The sequence below is a fragment of the Panthera uncia genome, assembly GCF_023721935.1.
Source record: "Panthera uncia isolate 11264 chromosome A1 unlocalized genomic scaffold, Puncia_PCG_1.0 HiC_scaffold_17, whole genome shotgun sequence".
Classification (NCBI taxonomy): domain Eukaryota; kingdom Metazoa; phylum Chordata; class Mammalia; order Carnivora; family Felidae; genus Panthera; species Panthera uncia.
This window is the reverse complement of record NW_026057577.1, coordinates 69,844,607-69,864,988: the sequence shown is the minus strand read 5'-3', so window position 1 is coordinate 69,864,988 and position 20,382 is coordinate 69,844,607.

Sequence of the window (20,382 nt, the reverse complement as noted above, 5' to 3'; positions counted from 1 at the left end):
GAGAGAGAGAGAGAGAGAGAGAGAGAGAGAGAGAGAGAGAGAGAGAAAGAGAGAAAGTGCAAGCCAGGGAGGGGCAGAGAGAGGGAGACACAGAATCTGAAGCAGGCTCCAGGCTCTGAGCTGTCAGCACAGAGCCTGGCACAGGGCTTAAATGCACAAACCACGAGATCATGACCTGAGCCTACGTCAGATGCTTAACCAACTGAGCCATCCAGGTGCTCTGACTCAATTCTTTTTAAAAATTCTTTCCTCAGTTCCTGAAATGGTGTAATTTCAACTGGCATAATTTCAACTGACCTGTCTTCAATTTCACTGATTAATTTTTCATCAGGCTTCAGTCTGTATTAAGATACTCTCGTGAATTTTTCATTTCACTTGTACTTTTTAACTCTATAAAGAAAATTCTCTCTCTCTTTCTCCCTCTGTGTGTGTGTGTGTGTGTGTGTGTGTATTCATTTTTAATATCTCTAATTGCTGAGATGGCATCTCATACTTTGTTTTTTTTATTTTTTAGTGTTTTATTTTATTTTTGAAAGAGAGACAGAGACAGAGTACAAGTGGTGGAGGGGCAGAGGGACAGAGATAATCAATCCAAAGCAGGCTCCAGGCTCTGAGCTGTCAGCACAGAGCCTGACATAGGGCTCAAACTCATAAACTGTAAGATCATGCCCTGAGCCGAAGTTGGACACTTAACTAATTGAGCCACCCAGGTGCCCCTAACTCTTTAGACATGATTTCCTTTAGGTTTTGAACATATTTAAAATACCCTATGTAAAATCTTTTTGTCTCGGGAATCTAATGTTTCAGCTTCTTTAGGACAATTTCCATTGATTGTCTTTTCCTCTTATGAGCCACACTTTCCTGTTTTCTTTGCATGTCTCTTAATTTTATTGTTGTTGTTGTTGAAAACTGGACATTTTCAATATTATTTGGCAATTCTAGGAATGAGAGAGCCCCATTTTTTTGTTTTTGTTTTGTTTTGTTTTGTTTTGTTTTGTTTTGTTTTGTTCCTGAATTACTTATGGTACACTTACTATACATATAGAGTACCTTCGAAGTAAAAAATTAATTTTTTTCCAAATTCAAAACTCTTTCTAATTAACACAGAAGTACCCTATATAACAAAGTAAATTATTTCTGGTTTCTGTTTTGCTTTCAAAAGTCGCTTGGTAATGTTTAGGGGATTTAAGACTCTAAGTAACTAATTTCTGAAAGCATTAAACTTTAGAAAAATAACTCATTAACAGGTTCAAAAAAATTAAATGTATTAATGTGGAATGCATTATTATTGATATTTTATTTAACATCTAACATGGTTAAATTTTCATTCCAAAACAAAGGTCATTATTTTGACCCAATCCAGGCAATACAGAGTAAAGTATACAAATAGATACTATGATGTGGTGGACTAAGCTTTAGGATAGGTAGTGCAGTTTGTTGGGGCGGCTCAGTCTGTTAAGTGACCCACTTTGGCTCAGGTCATGATCTCGCAGTTGGTGATTTTGAGCCCCACGCTGGGCTCTGTGCTGACAGCTCAGAGCCTGGAGACTGCTTCAGATTCTGTGTCCGCCCCCTCTCTCTGCCCCTCCCCTGCTCACACTCTGTGTGTGTCTTTCTGTCCCAAAAGTAAATAAACGTTAAAAAAATTAAAAATAGGATAGGTGGTGCAGTAAGTATTTTCAACTCTGGTACTGCCTCATTACAGGACTGTGTTTCCTTGGGCTCAATTTCTTTGTTTGAGTAATGGACCCAGTTGGATCATTTGTAACATTCTATAATTTAAATCCACAAATCCCTAAATTTTCCAGAGTGCTGTCTATTTGTCACATTATGCTTCACAATCTGTTTCTGTTAGGTTTTTCTGTTTACAATAGAACTTGTTAAATAGCTAACCACATCTCCAATTTGTAGTTATTAAAATAAAGTCCTCATATTCCTGGTATTTTTTCTTTCATGTCCTTATTTCTAACTCTGATGATCAATTAAAACTGCCTTTTCTATATGAGTTTCCCTCTAAACATATTTACTATGTCTCCCTATGTACAGTAAAACCTTGGACTGTGAGTAACTTGTTCTTTGAGTGTTCCACAGGAGGAGCAAACATTTATAATTAATTTTAACTTGATAAATGAGCAATGTCTTGCAATATGGGTAGTACATGATGCCGAATGTCATATGATCATGACAGAGCCAATGGTTCCTGAAATTCACTTTGTTATGTATACAAGTGCTTTGGATTGCAAGCATATTTCCAGAGCAAATTATGCTCACAGTCCAAGGTTTTACTGGATATAGCATGCTTTGTTTTTGTTCACGGTGGTGATTCAGCAGTGAAGGAAGATATCTCTTAAATGGTAAGGTTTAAATGACTAACCTAGTTGTTATCAGGGATACTGACTAGTCTTGAACAATAGAGATCTTAAAAGGGAGCAAAGGAGCAAGCTCTTTGAAGCTGATATCTTGACCCCCAGCAAAATCTTGTCCAACCTCCATTACTACCATCCTGCGTTCTCTTTAATTCGTCCCTCTGCCCTGTGAAGATAGATTGACAAAAGTTATTTGAGGGACAGATAAAAATGAAGGTGGTGCCTGCTCTATTTTCTCTGCCAGTGTCATGACAGGCAAGAAAATACATCCTCTACTGTCTGTACCTCCATTCAAGCATCTTTACTGATCTGTTTTTCCCTACTTCCCCATCTGCATCTTCTGCTATCAGGCCCTGGTAGATGAAGAGAATACAACATAGGTACTGGCTGTAAAAAGGTAGAGTGATTGAAGAGAAGGATTCTGATTGAGTCTTCCTTTCTCTTCTTCATCATTGCATGTGATTGTAAAACCCTCCATCATTAACTAGTGCAGACCATAAAAAGAAATTATGTCCCATTTCTAAAGGTTTTCAAAAGATAAAATTCCAAATTTATTTTTAAATTATCTTTTATTGTTTCATCCTTTAATATGGAAATGGAAAGTTAGCTCCTCCCTTATTTTTCTTAGGAAAAACAATTCAAAGAACATCAGTTCTACAAAGGAACGAGCCATCAATTCTATGGTCTCTTCAACATATGTTCTTTCCACTAATACTGATGGTTCAATATTTTTCTGTCACAAAGCAGCATAAATAACCCTGATGATGAGTCTTTTGAAAAGTTCCAGGGACGCCTGGATGGCTCAGTCGGTTAAGCAACCGACTTCAGCTCAGTTCATGATCTCTCAGTCCGTGAGTTCGAGCTACGCGTCAGGCTCTGTGCTGACAGCTCAGAGCCTGGAGCCTGCTTCAGATTCTGTGTCTCCCTCTCTTTCTGCCCCTCCTCTGTTCATGCTCTGTTTCTCTCTGTCTCAAAAATAAATAAAAACATTTAAAAAATTAAAAAATAAAAGTTCCAGAGTGCAAGAGTAAAACCTAACTAATTCAGCAAACCAGTGTGGGTGCCACACATGCCCTGAGCATATAGTTAGCAAATTATTCAGAATCTGTACTTTCCTGTCCTAAAATTTGAGTATAGGTGAGATGTGTCTGTGTGTGTGTATATGTGTGTATTTTAAAGAAATTCCTGTCTCCATGAGTGAAGTAAAAAACCAACAGCAACCTAGGACACCTCACAATCCATGATGCTAATATTTTTATTAAAACTTTTATTATAGTTTCTTTGCTACAAGATTCCAAGCTCAGGTCTAACCGACCCTGCAGTATGCCTCTAGCATGAAACACTGAAGTGACATCTTCAATATCCACCCTAAGGAAAGGGGTCAGGCATGTGAAAAGTGCCATTCTTAACATATACTTAGTATATTTTTTAGGCTAAGTTACTTTATAGATGAAATTAACTGATTAAATGGAGTAAAGTTGTATTTCAGTTTTTATAGGAAACCTTGGGGGTCAATAGTTTCCAGAGTTCACACAAATTCTTGAAGTAGGAACCTTGGTACTCATGGGTGTGGATATACCCACGTCATAAGACTTGGGAGGGGTTATTAAAAAGTTCACAGAGAGAGCACAAATTCTGCCCCATTAATTGTACTAAATCAAAAGTCGATGGGCTGCACAACATGTAGGGACTCCCACATGCTAGTAATGATTGCAAAGGCTTAGTGTGAGCCTGATATAATGAACATAAGAGAGCCAATTCTGTAGACATGGCAGAAAGCCTCCATAACTTTCTTAAGTACATAGTATGATGCTTTGTACACAGTGAACATTAACTGAATATTGTGTTTGACTACAAAAGAAATTGAAGTATAATGAAGAATAACATGAGACAAAATAATGAGATTTCCTTTTTTATCTCTTTAGCCACTAACAAACAAAAATCTTCATCGGTCTCGTTATACTAGACTTTGTAATAATGTTTTCATATTTTTTAAAGATGGAACCACATCAAACATCTGTACTTAAGAGATAGACAAGGGAAAATAACCAGGCAAAGTTCTGAGAGAAGGAATGACCAAAGTTTGAGAAAACGGTAGTGTTGAAACAAGCCAAGGGGTGGGGTAAGGAGAAGGCAGTAGTGAGAAATACTTTCTAAGGATGATGAAGTTCTTTCTAGTGTCAACTTACACTGAGGTTAAGTAAGAGAATGACTGAAGCCTACCCACGTGCAGCACTTTCGGCAACAATTTTGGTAGAATGATACAAACACGAGGAGAGAGGGGAAAAAGAACTCAGGATAGGTGTCTGTTGGATGTCAGCAAGTTGGGTTGACTCTCAAAGATTTCTATGTTCCTTGCTGAATGGGAGGTAAGGTGATTCTCTAGGAGTGATAGATTGGGGTTATGGTACATGTTTTGGAAAGATGGGACTGAGGTGAAATAGTTTCTGTGAAAAATGGGTGAGGGAGCTGACCAGGCAGCCCTATGGACCTCGCTGGGGCTGCAGACCATGACTGTAGAGGGTCACAGATGTTTTAGTGAGGATCCAGGAATTGCCATGAATTGTCCTCTTAAACTCTGGGTTTCTCTTGAAGATGAGGACTATATCGTAGCTCTCTAACCTCAGCAGGTAACATAATGCCTGAACTCTGCATGCGGGCGTACCTCAGAAATATTGCGGATTCAGTTCTGGGCCACCACAATAAAGTGAATATTATAGTAAGGTAAGCAAAATGCGCTAACATTATGCTCCAAAACACAATGTACATACCTTAATTAAAAGTACTTAATTGCTGGGCACCTGGGTGGCTCAGTCGACTGAGCATCTGACTTCGGCTCAGGTCATGATCTCACAGTTCCGCGTTCGAGCCCCACCTCTGTGCTGACAGCTCAGAGCCTGGAGCCTGTTTCGATTCTGTGTCTCCCTCTTTCTCTGCCACTTCCTCTCTCTCTCTCTCTCTCTCTCTCTCTCTCTCTCTCTCTCTTTCTCAAAAATAAATAAACGTTAAATTTTTTTTAAAGTACTTCAATGCTAAAAAAAATGCTCTCCATCATCTGAGATTTCAGTGGGATGTAATTACTGACCACAGGTCACCATGACAATTGTAGCAATAGTGAAAAGATTGGAAATATTGCAAGAATTACCAAAATGTGACACAGAGGCAAGAACTGAACAACTGTTGTTGGAAAAATGATGCCAACAGGCTTTTTCTATGCAGAGTTGCTATGACTTTATATAAAACAACAACAACATCAACAACAAACACAAAGTATCTGTGAAGTGCAGTAAAGCAAAATGCAATAAACAAGGTATGTCTGTAATTATCTACAATTATTTACTGTATAACAAAATGCTGACCTATGTCATAAGATGACAACAGCAATTATTGACTCTTATTCATGAGCATGATCAGATACAGAAACTTCCTTGTTATCTGACTATGCCAACCATGTCCTCACACTCCAACAATAGTTCTCCCTTCTAATTCTTTCTTTCTCTGTGGCCCATTTTCTCCCCCCAGTCAACTGATGATAATTACAGATTCTTAATCATCTTTCGAATTTAGCAATGGCAGAATCTTTTCAGTGCAGATTCTTGATATTATAGCTATATTAGGGAAATACCCCAAAAAAGACCACAGTCCATTTGTATAATAGACCCTTTTCTTGATCCTCAGTTATCAACTCTACTTTCCATCACAGCAATATACTATTTGTTATTGGGAAGCAATTAGATTCAGTTTCAATTCATAAAATCAACCTTTAGTGCTAGATAAATAGTTTAAAACTCTATATCTCATGCTAAACAAATAGAAAAGCATCCTGTTTGTTTTGATCCATGAAACGCTTGACAGTTAATTCACCACTGAAACTTGAGTTAAAACTCTAAATTGGTGGGGTGTCTGGGTGGCTCAGTCACTTGAGTGTCCAACTCTTGATTTCAGTTCAGGTTGTGATCCCAGGGTCTGGGATTAAGCCCTGCATCAGGCTCTGGGCTGAGCATGGAGCTTGCTTAAGATTCTCTCTCTCTACCTCTTGCCACACCCCCGCTTTAATATGAAAAGAGGAAAACAAAACAAAAACAAAAAACTCTAAGCTAGTTTAGTGAAGTGATCAAGAATATTGTCTCTCATTTTCTGTTTGCTTAGTGCCTTGTGATGACTTTTTTTCCCTCCGTGTGTGGGTAGAAGTAAGCAATGAAGAGTATAAAACAGAAAAAGGGAAGAGCCTGGGCTTGTATTCTGTATAGACTAATACGAAGGAATCAACTTGAACGCATGATGGCCAATGTCAGGCATGTCATAGGACAGCGGGGACAGGGCATATTTCACATCAATTCAAAATAATCTCTGTGCTTTCCAACTCATTTTAGCTATATCAAAGAAGGGGACAGACTGGGACTCAAGAAGATCATATAGCTAGTAGCTTTCAAATTCAGACTGTATGGAATGTATAAGAATATCTGTCCATCATTCTAAATTGTGCAGACGGTACTCTTCATTTAAAAAGTGTACCAAAAAAATTGCCTGATCATAGCCATGTTTTAAGATCTTTAACGCTTGTCTACGATTAGGGGCAAAATGGCTTTAATTTTTTTTTTTTATAGAAATTCTGGCTTTTCTGTGAAGATCAGCCTCTTCCTAAGCTGCATCAACTTCAAATATTCTGCTGGCAGTGTCTGCACAAGAGGCTGCTAGGCTTCAGTCTGCCACAGGCCCTGGGATTCTACAGGGTCTAGAATCCTATGGTGTATGTCTATTCATTTCAAATAGTTTTCAAAAATAGAAAAATGTGAGAGGATGAATGCTTAATATTAAATGAAAGGGATCTTGGGCTACAAAGCACACATTCTGCCTCTGTTGTACAGAATCATAATTTGAGGTTGAAATTTATATTCTTAATGTAATTTCAGAGTGGAACATAGCTTTTAAAACAGTAAAACAATAAAGGTGGCCATGCATAGCTTACAGATATCGCTGTGCTGATAATGCCTGCACCGAAAGTGTCAGAGTTCTCCACGCACACGTTACTTTTAAAACCAGTCAAGATACGAAGAGAAGTATTAAAACACTTGAACCATCCTCTGAGAACATAGGGAGTGGGCGAGAGATACCTGTGAGTTTTGCATCAACACTTCCGATATTGAGACGCAAATTCTCATTTGGTTTCTGCCTGGATTGTCCAGGCACACTATAATGTTAATTACATCTTACAACTCCAGAATATCATTAACAATATGTAAAATCCTCATTTATATTGTTTTCAATTTGCATTTATTCTTATATATCTTTAGGGCTTAAATAATTATGGGAGGTAAAAAGTCAAAACGTTGGAAATCTCCTTGTGAACCACAGTGATGAACACGAATATGGCCTTGGTAGTACTTGGTACCCATTTAGTAGAATCTGGTGCTTACTGTTGTCACCAAGTGTTTTACTTTCCAACCACAAGAGAGAAGGCCGTTAATGGATTCCTGGTCTCTAAAGGGGCGTCTTAGAAAATGCAAATGCAAATTGCGGTAAACAGTTCTCCAGTGCAATGCTTACCTTACAAGCGAAAGGTGATTTTTTGGAAATCATTTATATCAACTTTCGCATCCTTACCTTGGCAATATTTTCAACTGCATTAATTTCTAATTTAGGTTATTAAGTATATGACAAATTTGAATATCCATTGTACACTGTACCTCATATTTTAACATTATCCAATTACCCAAAGAGACAGAGGTAGAATACTTTTATTTTAGGATCAATTATGCCATATTGCTAAATGAAAATGACATCGTCCCTTAGCATTATCATTAATAAACCATTCATTGGGAAACTTGTATCATTTCTCTCAAAGTCTCAAGATTTTTCTTACCAATATATATCATCTGTCTTTCCGGAAACAACAAATACATTTAAAAAGCGAAACAGTTGACACTTCAACTTTTACCATTTCCTCCCTCCTCTCTTCCCTGCCCCCGCCCCTCCCCCCCCCTCCCAGCAAAAACAACAGAAAATTATTTGAACTCGCTGGAAAGAGTTGGCTGTGATTAATTGCCTTTCTTGGTGTGTGTGTGTGTGTGTGTGTGTGTGTGCGCCACAGTTCATTTTATGATGAAGATTTCTGACTCGAGCAAAAGACGATATATCAAAGTTTAAATATCAGTAATAAAACAGTACAGGAGATATTCTGTGACTACTTAGATCTGAAAGCATTTTATTGAAAAAGGTTTGTTTTCTTTGGCAGCCTTCCATGACCTCCTACTGTTGACCAAACTAGCAGCCTGTGTCCTGTTTGAAGAGCTACTGCGGCAGAAGCCGCTGCCTCCAAGCGCTTACGGGATTTATCTCTAAATTAATATTTTCATCGAACACGCTCACGATACACCTTACATAATCTTTAAATTATAGGGAAACGCTAGAAGGGTGTTCTGCAAGTCACTGGCTGGAGTCCTGCGAGAGATTTATGGCTCTCTCAAGTCGACATTTGTGACTGACCTACAGCACACCAGGGCTGCTATTTCCCTTTCCTGATTCATGATAAGTGCAGCTGCCTCCAAATAAGCCTCCCGAGCCCATTAATGCTCAGTCCATTCCCTTCTGGTAAATACGCACATCCCCAGCCTCACTTTTGAATGTTCAGCGGCGACAAAGTTGAATAGAAAATCAGGTTGCCTTTTCCTGTTCGAAACCCTTTGCCAAGTGCCTTGTCACCAGAACGTGGGCGCCCCAGAGTCCAACTTAACCTCTGGCTCTAATTAAGGAGATACTTTCCAATATAGTTTACTCTCGCAAAAATAGCAAGATTGTTTTCCCCTGGCAACACGGGTTTTAAGGTCCTATACTGGGACGCCTTCCGTGTTTTGCTGCCAGCACCATAGCTAATTAACAAAATTGCATAAAGATTGATATGAAGGTAAATATTAAAGGCACAAAAGGGAAGGGAAGGCAAATTATTTAAAATGTCAGAAAAGCCAAGACATTCATCTTCCCTGCCGCAATTTGTTTTTCATTAATAAAATATACATTGTTTTCCGCTCGGAAAAGTTATTAGTGGCAACACGGTCTGCACGAAGCTTTGTCTCTTCTGAAATGAAGTCTTTGTTTAGACATCGGTGATGAGGGTTTTGTGCCATTGTCTAATCTGTCAGATTAGATAAGCAAGTGTATTTAGGGGTGCAAAGATGTGCAGCCACACCTGCTGTGCAAAGCTGTGAATTCACAACTCTTCTGACTATTAAAATGTGTTATCCTGGGAGCTCTTTTGTTGTAATGGAACTGTTGGTGGTTGTGTGTTTGAAGTCGCGCAAGTGTCAGGCCTTATTACAATCATAATAATCACTCCAAAAATAACCTCATATTTCGACCATTTCATGTTAATGCGCAAAAAATTAAAGGTTAAGCACCTAATAGATTTGAAGATGTGAAAGTGATTTTGCACTCAAATCTTTCTAAGCAAAAACGAAAGTCCATTAATGCAATAATATTCACAACCCAGAAAAACTATAGCCATTTGAGAGAGAGTTTTGAAATAATACAGGACGCGAACAAAGGACACGCAACCAAATGTGAAGCCAATATCGTGAGGATAAAATTATTCTCTGAGCGATATTAACTGTGATCCTTAAAAAACGCTAATTATCATTTCTTTATCTGTTGATGTTTGTCCTTTTCATGGGAACCTATCATGATATTTTATTCCCTCAACTAAATATTGGATTAAGCCTAAACAGAGCTAATATTTTCTACTTATCCCTTATTATATTGGCCGCTTTTTTTGTGTGCAATTTCTGTTATTTTACTTTGTTGAAATGTAACTGCCCTTAATAATCTTGAAACAAAACAAGGAAATAGAGCTGCTTCATTTATTAACTCACCATGCAGTTCCTAAAACCTACTTTTCTACCTAATTTATATTTTTGATATTGGAGGTTTTTGTTGAGCATTAGTGTTCTTTAAATAATCGTTGAGTGTCTCATAAATCTATAGGACTTTCTTCATTATAAGTTAGAGCATTTGCTAAGGATTGAGAGAATTTTTTTTTCAGTATTTTAAAAAGCAAGGGAAAAGAGAAAAGAACAAAATGTTAAGCCTCTGTTGTTACTTTTATAACACTAAGCAGCTTGTGGCAGGTTTAATAGACCCTAATCTAGAGAGGCCTTTTTAGGGACCTTAGACCTGTATGGCCTCATTAATTCACATGGTGCGTGACAGTTCAGAGGTGTCCTAAACCAGCCATTACCTGCATAAACAGGCTCTGATGCCAGCGTGGCACGTTCACTGTCCTCAGATCAGAATTCCTCATCCTTGATAGCTGTGATTAGACAAAACCTCCGTAATGGAAGAATATTTTCTTTTTTTTCCTCTGTAAATACCAATGAAATCTGATCACGAACTACGGTGCAGTACCTTGCAAAACAGATTTTTAAATATTTTTAGCACTATCCCACAAGAAGATAATGCACGCTGAACCGAGAAAAGATACTGGCTTAAAATAATGGAAAGATATTGGCCTTCTCCAACTCTCCAGAAATTGTCATTTTACTGAGACTCGGGCATACAATTAGGTGGCCCTCATTTGACAATCATTACAATGCTGAGACCCAGATTTCATATTGTGTAACATCTGGATGGTCCTGCACATGTAGCAGGGTGACAGCTTCACACATTCCTTGAAAAGAGGCGTCCACACACTGACAGTTACTCATCATTCAGAACCAGAGGAAAAAAAAAAAAAATGAAACGAAAGAAAGATTTTCCTCCTGACTCTTAATTTAGGCTAATCTATGTAAAATACATTATCTAATAGCAACCAGCACAGGAACAGTTTTCTGGCACATTTGCAAATTGCAGCTGGTCTGAATTAAAGCAAGAAATATTTTACCTTGTGATAGAAAAGGGAAAAAAGTTTTTACCAAAGGCCAAACTGTGTAATAAAGGAAATTAAGAGTAATTGAAGATTTGATTTAATTTAATTAACTTTGTAATAATCTTAAATTACTTCTCTTTTTTATCCTTATATAAATGCCCAGTGAAGACATTGAATATGAAAATGCTAAAATAATATGTAAACCTAGTATTTTAATTAAATCAGTGCCAAGCTAATTTCTAGCTATTACTTGTTGAGAGAGGTCTTCATGATAACAGGATTGTTCATCTCAAGGCTGTATAAAGTGATGAAAAACATATAAATATGTGAAAATTAATATCTGCATATGTGTTTTTTCTTTTCAAGTACGCTGAAATCTTCACAAACCTTTAATATTTATCATTGCGCTCGGTTCCCCTAACAGTATTGGTGTTTCAGTCTCTTACATTTTCCTCAGAACCCTGTGTCCTTGTTTCCCTGACTAGTTTTGATCTGGATAGGTAAAATACTGATGCTGCTTAAAACTTTCCTGCACAGAAGACATTTAAAGCAAGGCAGATACAAAGATTGGTTTTCCTGTATGCAATGGATATTTAGTAGAGAAAATGCATTATTTTATGGAAGATATTTTTTTTTAAATGTTATGCAGACTTCTCTTGCTTTGCAGTGTATCCACACCAGCTAAAAAGATTCAATAGTCTGACTACACTTTTACGTGCTGGATTAGTCTTTATATTTGTTTTGATAGAAAAGCAGGCAACAGCCTATTTCATGGACAATAAATTCAAGATAGTAATGATGAGATAGTATTGCCTCAGCTAAGTGCACCCAGATTGGAGGGTCACATATTTGACCTCGATCTAGTATGGTCCTTAATGAATCTATATACTTGATTAGAGTTACTGTCTTTTTATGGCTCCAAATAGCTTTGCATGGAAAACTAGCTCATTTTAAGTAGAGTTGAGAGAATTATTTTGCTTCCAACGAATCTCTGAAACTTTTCCAAAGACTTTTGAGTGCTTGCTTTAAAATTTTTGCTTCCCAGAAAGCTACCCTTCTCCTTGCCAATTTTGGTTTTGTTTACAACCTTCATTGCATAGAAAAGATGTGCTCTTCTGCCACATTTTAAAGGTATGAAAAATTTGGGTTTTTCAAATAATCAGCAGAATTACTGAAGTATTGTATGAAAGCCCTGGTCTTGCAGTTATTTAGGAATTTTGCAGATCTTCCTTGCCTAGCGCATTTCTTAGGACAGAGTAGAAGAATTGATGCTGGCGTGTCATATTGAGAGATCAGTGTAAAAGTAGCAGTAAGACAAAACAAAACAAAACAAAACAAAACAAAACAAAACAAAACAAAACAAAAAAGAGCCAGGAAGGATTAGAACTCAGAGCCATTGGAGGTCTTCTGTCCTATTTTGCCTGTGCTTTGTTTCTTTTATTCATTTACTTTTATTTGCATTCTGTCAGCTTCTAATAATAAGTGGAATTTTTATAGCGTCTGGTTACAGATATCACCTCTAATGTTCCAGTGTGCGTGCAATGCACCTGCTTTATTATGCAATGGCCTTTTACAGTCTCCCTGCTTCTGTGATGTAGCTCTCTTCTCATCTCTGCTTCCAACTCCATCTCTCTTTCTCTCTGCTTCTCCGGCTGCATCACTCACTCTTAATTCAAGAAAGTGATTTCTTACTTCTTGTCATTCTCTTTCTTTCTACCACTCACTCTCAATCTATCAGAACTCATTTCCTGATTCCGACTACTCTGGGCTCATGTATCTCCCTCACTCCGTTCCTCTTCCAGAAATATGATCGAAATTCTTTCTTTACCTTTTTTTTTTTAAATGCAGCTTTCAGAAACTTTTATTTTCCTTCTTTGTCTTTACTACCATTTAGGATTTGGAGGGTAGACAAATTTAGACAGTAAAATCTCAAGGTCACATCACTCTGGGCACTTCTGAAGGGATAAATATTTTCTGAAAGTATCCACAAATATGAAATGGTAGACTCCTGCAGTATTACTCATTAATAAATATAGTGAAGGTTTTCAATCAAGGACTTTTGGAGATGAAAGAATTAGCTCTCAGGTGTGGGGTATTGTCTCTAATAACAACAAAGAATTAGGGTACAAATAGATGACGTGTGCATATTTCCAGTTGTGTCTCTTAATGTTGGACTAGGGTCTGAATCTGCAGACCAAAAACACTCGGATTTTACATTTTTTAGTGTATCACTTCACTCACTTAGATTGCTTTGCTGTTGTTACTTCTTCATGTTCTAAAATGGGTTGGTCATGCATTCTTCTTAACATATGATCTTAAGTGGATGTGTTGATGTCACGATAACAGAGCCAGAATAATTAAGTCATTCTAACAATAACAGGAATTTCATATGTAATTCGATAGTTACACGAGTTTTAAATAGCATTAATACATCCCTAAGCCCACCACAATGAATATAGTATATAATCAATCAGTTTTGCCTAAGTTTAAAGACAAAACAAAAACGCCACTAAAAAGAGATTACTGCATCTATTCTAGAACTTCTTTTTTACCGGGGTTACAAACGAGGCAATTTTCCATCACATGCCACCAAAAGTAAGCACCTCACAAATAACCATTGTAATAATTTAATTCCATTTCATTCCAATTTTGAGCGGGAATTCTCTAGTAACTCTGTCAGATGAAGTCTGTCCTAAAAACAAACAAAAACCCTCTGTTGGCATAGAGATCTCCAAATAGTAACGAAAAGTGACGAAAATTAGAAACAAAACAAACAAACACACATTAGGGGAAAAATAAACCTCACAGTTAAACCTCAATTGAGGACACTGGAGCCATCTCTAACATCTCTGTATAATTTGTAAATTATATATTTTTTTCCTTGGTAAGATAATGACACCTGCATCCTTCCAATCATTACTAGGGGAAAAAAACCCCGAATGATATAAGTGTAATTCAAAACAAAATAAATTGATTTGCCTCTGCTCCATGTAACTGTCACTTAAGTAGGCCATAAGCTATGATGTAGGCAACACCCACGGCTTATTGTAAGAGAGCTCACATTCCCATAGTCCAGCTTCACATACCCTAATAAACGGAATAAAATATTTAACATGATGGTAAAGCTCAGTTTTCTTTCACTTCCCCTTGACGATAATTCCATAGCTCGGTATCCTGTACATTTGTGCCTGAAGAGGATGAAGTATTTTTCTTTTTGGATGATATTAATCTATTTTGCTGTCTTAGCAGGGATACATTAACTAGGCCGAACTCTGAACACGTTTTTATTTCTTACCATAGAAAAGACAGCCAGATAGCTCATTAAAATATATCAATGAATAATACCTTCTTCCTTTAAATTAACTAATATCTAAGTTTAATGAAGCTCAGTTTATAGTAATTTTCTGGCTGAAGTGCTCTTCTTTCTGCCTAATTATGTGCACCGTTTTCAGACAACAAGGAGTGTCTTTAACATTAGATAAGAACCTGGGCTTTTATCTCAATCAATAGTCTTTAGCCTTTGAACTCGTGTCAGTGGAAGACCAGTCCGTCACATTCAGTTCTACCTGATCTCTTTTTCTTCTTGATGCATGCTGCCATTTACAAAAGAAACACACACACACACGCACGCACGCACTCACGCGCGCGCGCATGCACGCACTCACACATGCTCATACACACCCAGGCACACACCTAAGATACAAGCAGGCAAAGTGTTTAGATTATTTGTGTGTCTGTGTGTATGTGCATGCGCACAAGCATGTGTGGACAGGATCCTTTATAGCTGTAAAGATGTGTGACTGTAATGATGATGTTAAAATTTTCTTGTTTCCTTTCACTGGGCTTTGTGTATCTCAAAGGAGCCCCATATGGTGCTCTTTGTCCGTGTCATTACCTCGTTACAGCCACTGTCTGCCAGCCAAAGGTAGACCGAGCGCTGCAGCTGTAGACAGCGATACAACTGGAATTGTCTAAGGTCAACAGTGCCGTAATTACTTTAAAATGTCAGCGTACAATAAAATACAACAGTTCATCTGGCAGAAAGCAAATTAGCTTTGACCATAGCGTAATTACCCTTTTCTCAGCACCATTAGAAGAGATCAAATCTCCACATTCAGTGTTTGAGGAAAGGCCATCAGAGTACACTCTACCTGACAAGGATGCACATTTGCCATTTTCAGATGTAATTAATTGTCCCTATAATAGAAATTTTTATATTTGACTCTGGAATTGAAATGTGTAATAACCTGGCTTCTTCATTTTAACCATTTTGATGCTGGAAGGAAAGGTATGTTTTGCCTAGTACAAATAAGTCATATCAGTACCGTGCAGAGCGTATTTTTCATTTTGGTAACAATTAGTTCCCCTGCAGGAGTGATTTTTCTGAAGTGACTTCCACGTATATTAAGAACGGTACTAATGTCTATGTCTATATCCTACATCAGAGGAACCTAATTAAGAAATTAGCATCATTAAAGGCTTCCTTTCATAGCTTCTCTCTCTTTTTTGCCTGTGTACTTCCTATCTGGCTGGGATGATGTGAAGGGGAGTAGCTTTTAGACGGACTTATTAGAGGTTGATTGCTGCCAATGATCTTCATCTACCCCTCTACCTCACATACAAGGGCAATCTAGGTAAACGAGTCCCCCTCCCCCATCTCCCACAGGATTAATGAGCCATTATGCCAAGACATCCTCTTTTTTTCAAAGACACTCACCATTAATGGTGGAAGGTACAAATGCACCAATGATATAGTAATTTGATTAACTCAGAAACAAACAGCAAGGAGCTGACCAGTGACAGTCCCTGTAGGGCAAAGACTTCACTGCTTGTTGACTTTCATTAATATTTAAGGGTGCCAAGGATGCTTTAAGCTGATTTGAAATGACTTAAGGTGTCTAAGCAGCATTTCTCCGTGTGCCTGGTTGTAGATACACATGAAAAACAGCTGTTTTGTATCAGAAGAGCCTTGCACTGTATTTGGGGAATTCTACCACCATAAAGATGTTTACGTTTTCTTGATGTTTCATTCACTGTGTTGTGGGCTTCTTCATATTTTTTCAAATGAAAGCATGTTCTCTTGAGTTCAAAATTCTCCCTTTTGAGCACAGATTTCCTGGGGGGAAAACTATCTATGAAACCAACAAGGAACTTTATAGTTGGCAAGAAAATTCTTAACACAACCCCTTCTTATTGAACCATTGCTAGTTTTAATGTGCTAAAGCCAAAACAATAAACAGGCTTTCTGGTAAAATCACTGTAGCGTATCACTGATCAGTTTATCTCTTCAGAGCAGAAAATTATGGCACATACTGAGCTTTCTCCCCAACTGCTGAGTTGCTTTGTTCCTCTTCAATGTCATTTATAACTCAGATCATTTCACAAAGTAAAAAAAAAAAAAAAAAGACCAGAGGAATGTTTAAAAAATAAGCAAAATGGTCAGAAAAAGCTTTTAAATAGATGTGAACATTTGGGAAGAAAGAGAAAAAAAAAATTGCTTTTTGAGTTCATCTTGTTCCAGATTAAATCAAGATGCCTGCTAATATATTTAATGGATAATTTGTAGAATTCAGGGAAGTAAATCTCACAGGGTGAGCTTGGTAGGACTTACTTAGGCTAACACTTTTAAATTGGCATGACTGACCAAACTGGAACTTTCAGCTGCTCGTGAATGGCATAAATTAATGACTTGCTATCACTTTGAGAGAGAGTGATTTTTTTTTTTCCCCACCTAATAATACTTGGAAGAGCCCTTGGCAGGCTAATAAGGCCTCTGAAATAGTCAAAACTTGCAGTTGCCCAGAATATAAGGCCTTTGACAGTTTACCCAAACTCACCCTTATTCTCACCTTTTCCTAATGCAAACTCACCCTCCAACACCCCCACCCCCACCCCCACCCATGTAACCACAGGTCTCTCCACCTTGGTGCCTCTCCACCTCTGTGTCACCTTCCCTGCTGTCTATTACTGCCCTAAATAAGATTGATATTATGCTATCTCAGTAGTATGTCCGTAATGTTTCGCCCCTTGTCCATTTCACAATTGTATCTTTCTCTTCTGAGTATCTAAAAATTTTATCATCTGATGAAATAATCCACCAATTAGATGGTTTTTAGAGGTTTTTTTAGTATCCCTCCTCTTATTTGCATTAATCTTGTTTTAATATTAAAAATAAGTTCTTATGAATGGCAGAGATCACATACTGCTTGTCATTTTTTTTACCACTGGTGTGCTATAATATGCACATAAGTAATTTTTTAAATTATTGAATAAATTAATTAATTTCCTAAAATATTAGGGAAATGTGGGAAAGATATGAAGGTATCAGTATCTATATAAAATTAGTAACTATGACTTACATATGGTGAAAATGATTAAGAAAAAGTCAAATGCTTGATTCCTAGATCCAAACAGTTCTTCAAATTTTTGTATTAAATCCATCCATGATTCAAAAGCATCACCTTATTCTCATTTGATCCCGTGGCGTAACATGAATAACTCACAGTGAAAACATAGTCTACGAATACAAAAAATGACATCAAGTCAGGAAGACGTAAATCAAAGCTACCAGGGGGCACCTGGGTGGCTCAGTCGGTTAAGCATCTGACTTTGGCTCAGGTCATGATCTCACGGTCAGTCTGTGAGTTCCAGCCCCTCATCCGGCTCTGTGCTGACAGCTTGGAGCCTGGAGCCTGCTTTGGATTCTCTCTCTTTCTCTCTCTCTCTCTCTCTCTCTCTGACCATCCCCCATTCATGCTCTGTCTCTCTCTGCCTCAAAAAAATTAAATAAACATTAAAAAAAAAAGCTACCACTGGTCACTGTGCTACATACTCAGTATCTGGAAAAATAGAAAAAAATAAAAGTAAAAGTAAGCATTCTTGAGGAAATCACAAAATAAATTTATCAAAAGATATAAAAAATGTAAAAGAGAGATAAATCTTAGGGGAAAAAGATTAAAATTAACATTATGTACAACATTTAGAGCCAATATGTTCCTTTTGGGATTCAGCCAATATTACAGAAAAGGCAAATAATCTGTATAGAAAACAATGTATCAGTTTTCCTCAATCAACTGAGCAAGCAGTCATTTAAGGGTACCCAAATATACATTTGACATTTTCTTTACTAAGCCCAGATTGCTAAGATTATGTCTTTATAATTAAATATTTGTTAAAACTATCAGCCCACTCTACTTTTTTTTTTTTAAAGCTTGACATCAGAAAGCATTTCCTTTTCAATTAACTGAAGTCATTAAACTGCAAGTAGAATTGGACATCCAAGACCTAGTAACTGGGTTTCACGTTAAAAATAAAGACAGGTTTTGGGGCTCCTGGGTGGTTCAGTCGGTTAAGCGTCCGACTTGGGCTCAGGTCACGATCTCGCGGTCCGTGAGTTCGAGCCCCGCGTTGGGCTCTGGGCTGATGGCTCGGAGCCTGCTTCCGATTCTGTGTCTCCCTCTCTCTCTGCCCCTCCCCCGTTCGTGCTCTGTCTCTCTCTGTCTCAAAAATAAATAAATGTTAAAAAAAAATTAAAAAAAAATAAAGACAGGTTTAACATGAGCAATTAACGATATTTTAATTTATGCACATTTACGTTTCAACCGTTTTCATATAACTCCTTAGTTTAGAACTATCTCATTTTACATATAATGCCTAATCATTTTTACACACTTTCAAGAGGAGATTTGCATTACTATTCTTTAAGAGAACTATTTCATGCCTTTACTTCTCTCAGAACTCAAATCCCTACACTCATTCTCATTCTCAGTTCATGATTTGCTTTTATTCCACTGACAAAAACAAAACAAAAACAAACAAATAAATGACTTCTACCTCTGGCCAAGATGGGAAAATAGGGATCAGGTTTACCCTCTAGACCCAAGGCATCAAACAGCAGACAAAATATAAAAAATAAAAGTTTTCAGGACAATGGAAATCAAGCAGCTAAGTACAATGACCCCTGAGAGATGGGAAATCAATCAGGTAAGCTCTATTACTGCCACAGTTTACTGCCTTAAGAGAGATTCCAGGTTGTGGGATAGGGAGAGAAAACACGAGGGGACCCAGCACACTTCCTGCACGGAGGAGACAAGAGCTGAAAGTCTGGGTAGATGAAGCTAGGTAGATGTCCCAGAGCGGACTAGCAGAGAAAAGACATCTGCATGAAAAGAGAGCCCCAGAGACCTGCAGAAAATACTAGAGGAGCAGTCAGAGCCTCTATGTGAATGAAGAAACCACCCAAGGCCAGACAAAGAATAATTTAGTAGAGTTAAAGGCAACAGTGCTAAGGCTCGCACAGGATCCAGAATAATGCTTATTCTCACCAACGAGATAGGAAAATTTCATAATTTATGGTATGGTAGGTAGCATATTCAAAGAAGGTTGTGCCTCAGCAGTGGGAAATAATTAGCTCTAGGCTAAGCACTATTCCATATTTGACTTTGAAAAATCATAATCAAATATCTAAAAGGATCAAAATGTTTTTAAGTAATTTAATTACATTTCAAAGCAAAACTCAAGAATATTTATAGGAATACAAAATACCCAGTTTTCAACAAGGTAAAATCAACAATGTGTGGCATCCAATCAAAGAGTACCAGACATACAAAGAAGCAGGAAGAAAAGATACATAATTAATAAGCGATCAAACAGATATTAGAATGAGCAGACAGAATTAAAAGTTATTATAATTTTATTCTATGTGTAAAAAAAAGTTAAAAAGAGACATGAAAGATATGGAATAACAAGTGACAAAACAAACCCCTTTATCATACTTCTAGACAGAAAAGCAATATCTGAGATGAAAAATACACTTGAGGGCGCCTGGGTGGCTTAGTCAGATAAGGGTCCAACTCTTGATTTTAGCTCAGGTCATGATTTCACAGTTCATGAGTTCAAGCCCTCAAGTTCAAGCTTGGGATCCTCTCTCTCCCTCTCTCTTTTCCCCACCTCCACTCTCTCTCTCAAAAATTAATAAATAAACTTTTAAAAAAAGAAAAATACACTGGATGAGATTAGTGGCAAATCAGATTTCTTATAAGCATAGATGTAAAGTTCTAAACATAATTTTAACATATGTCCAACAGTACATAGAAAAATAATACATGATGATCAAATAGGTTTTGTCCTAGTAATATGGGATTAATTTTAATTAACAAT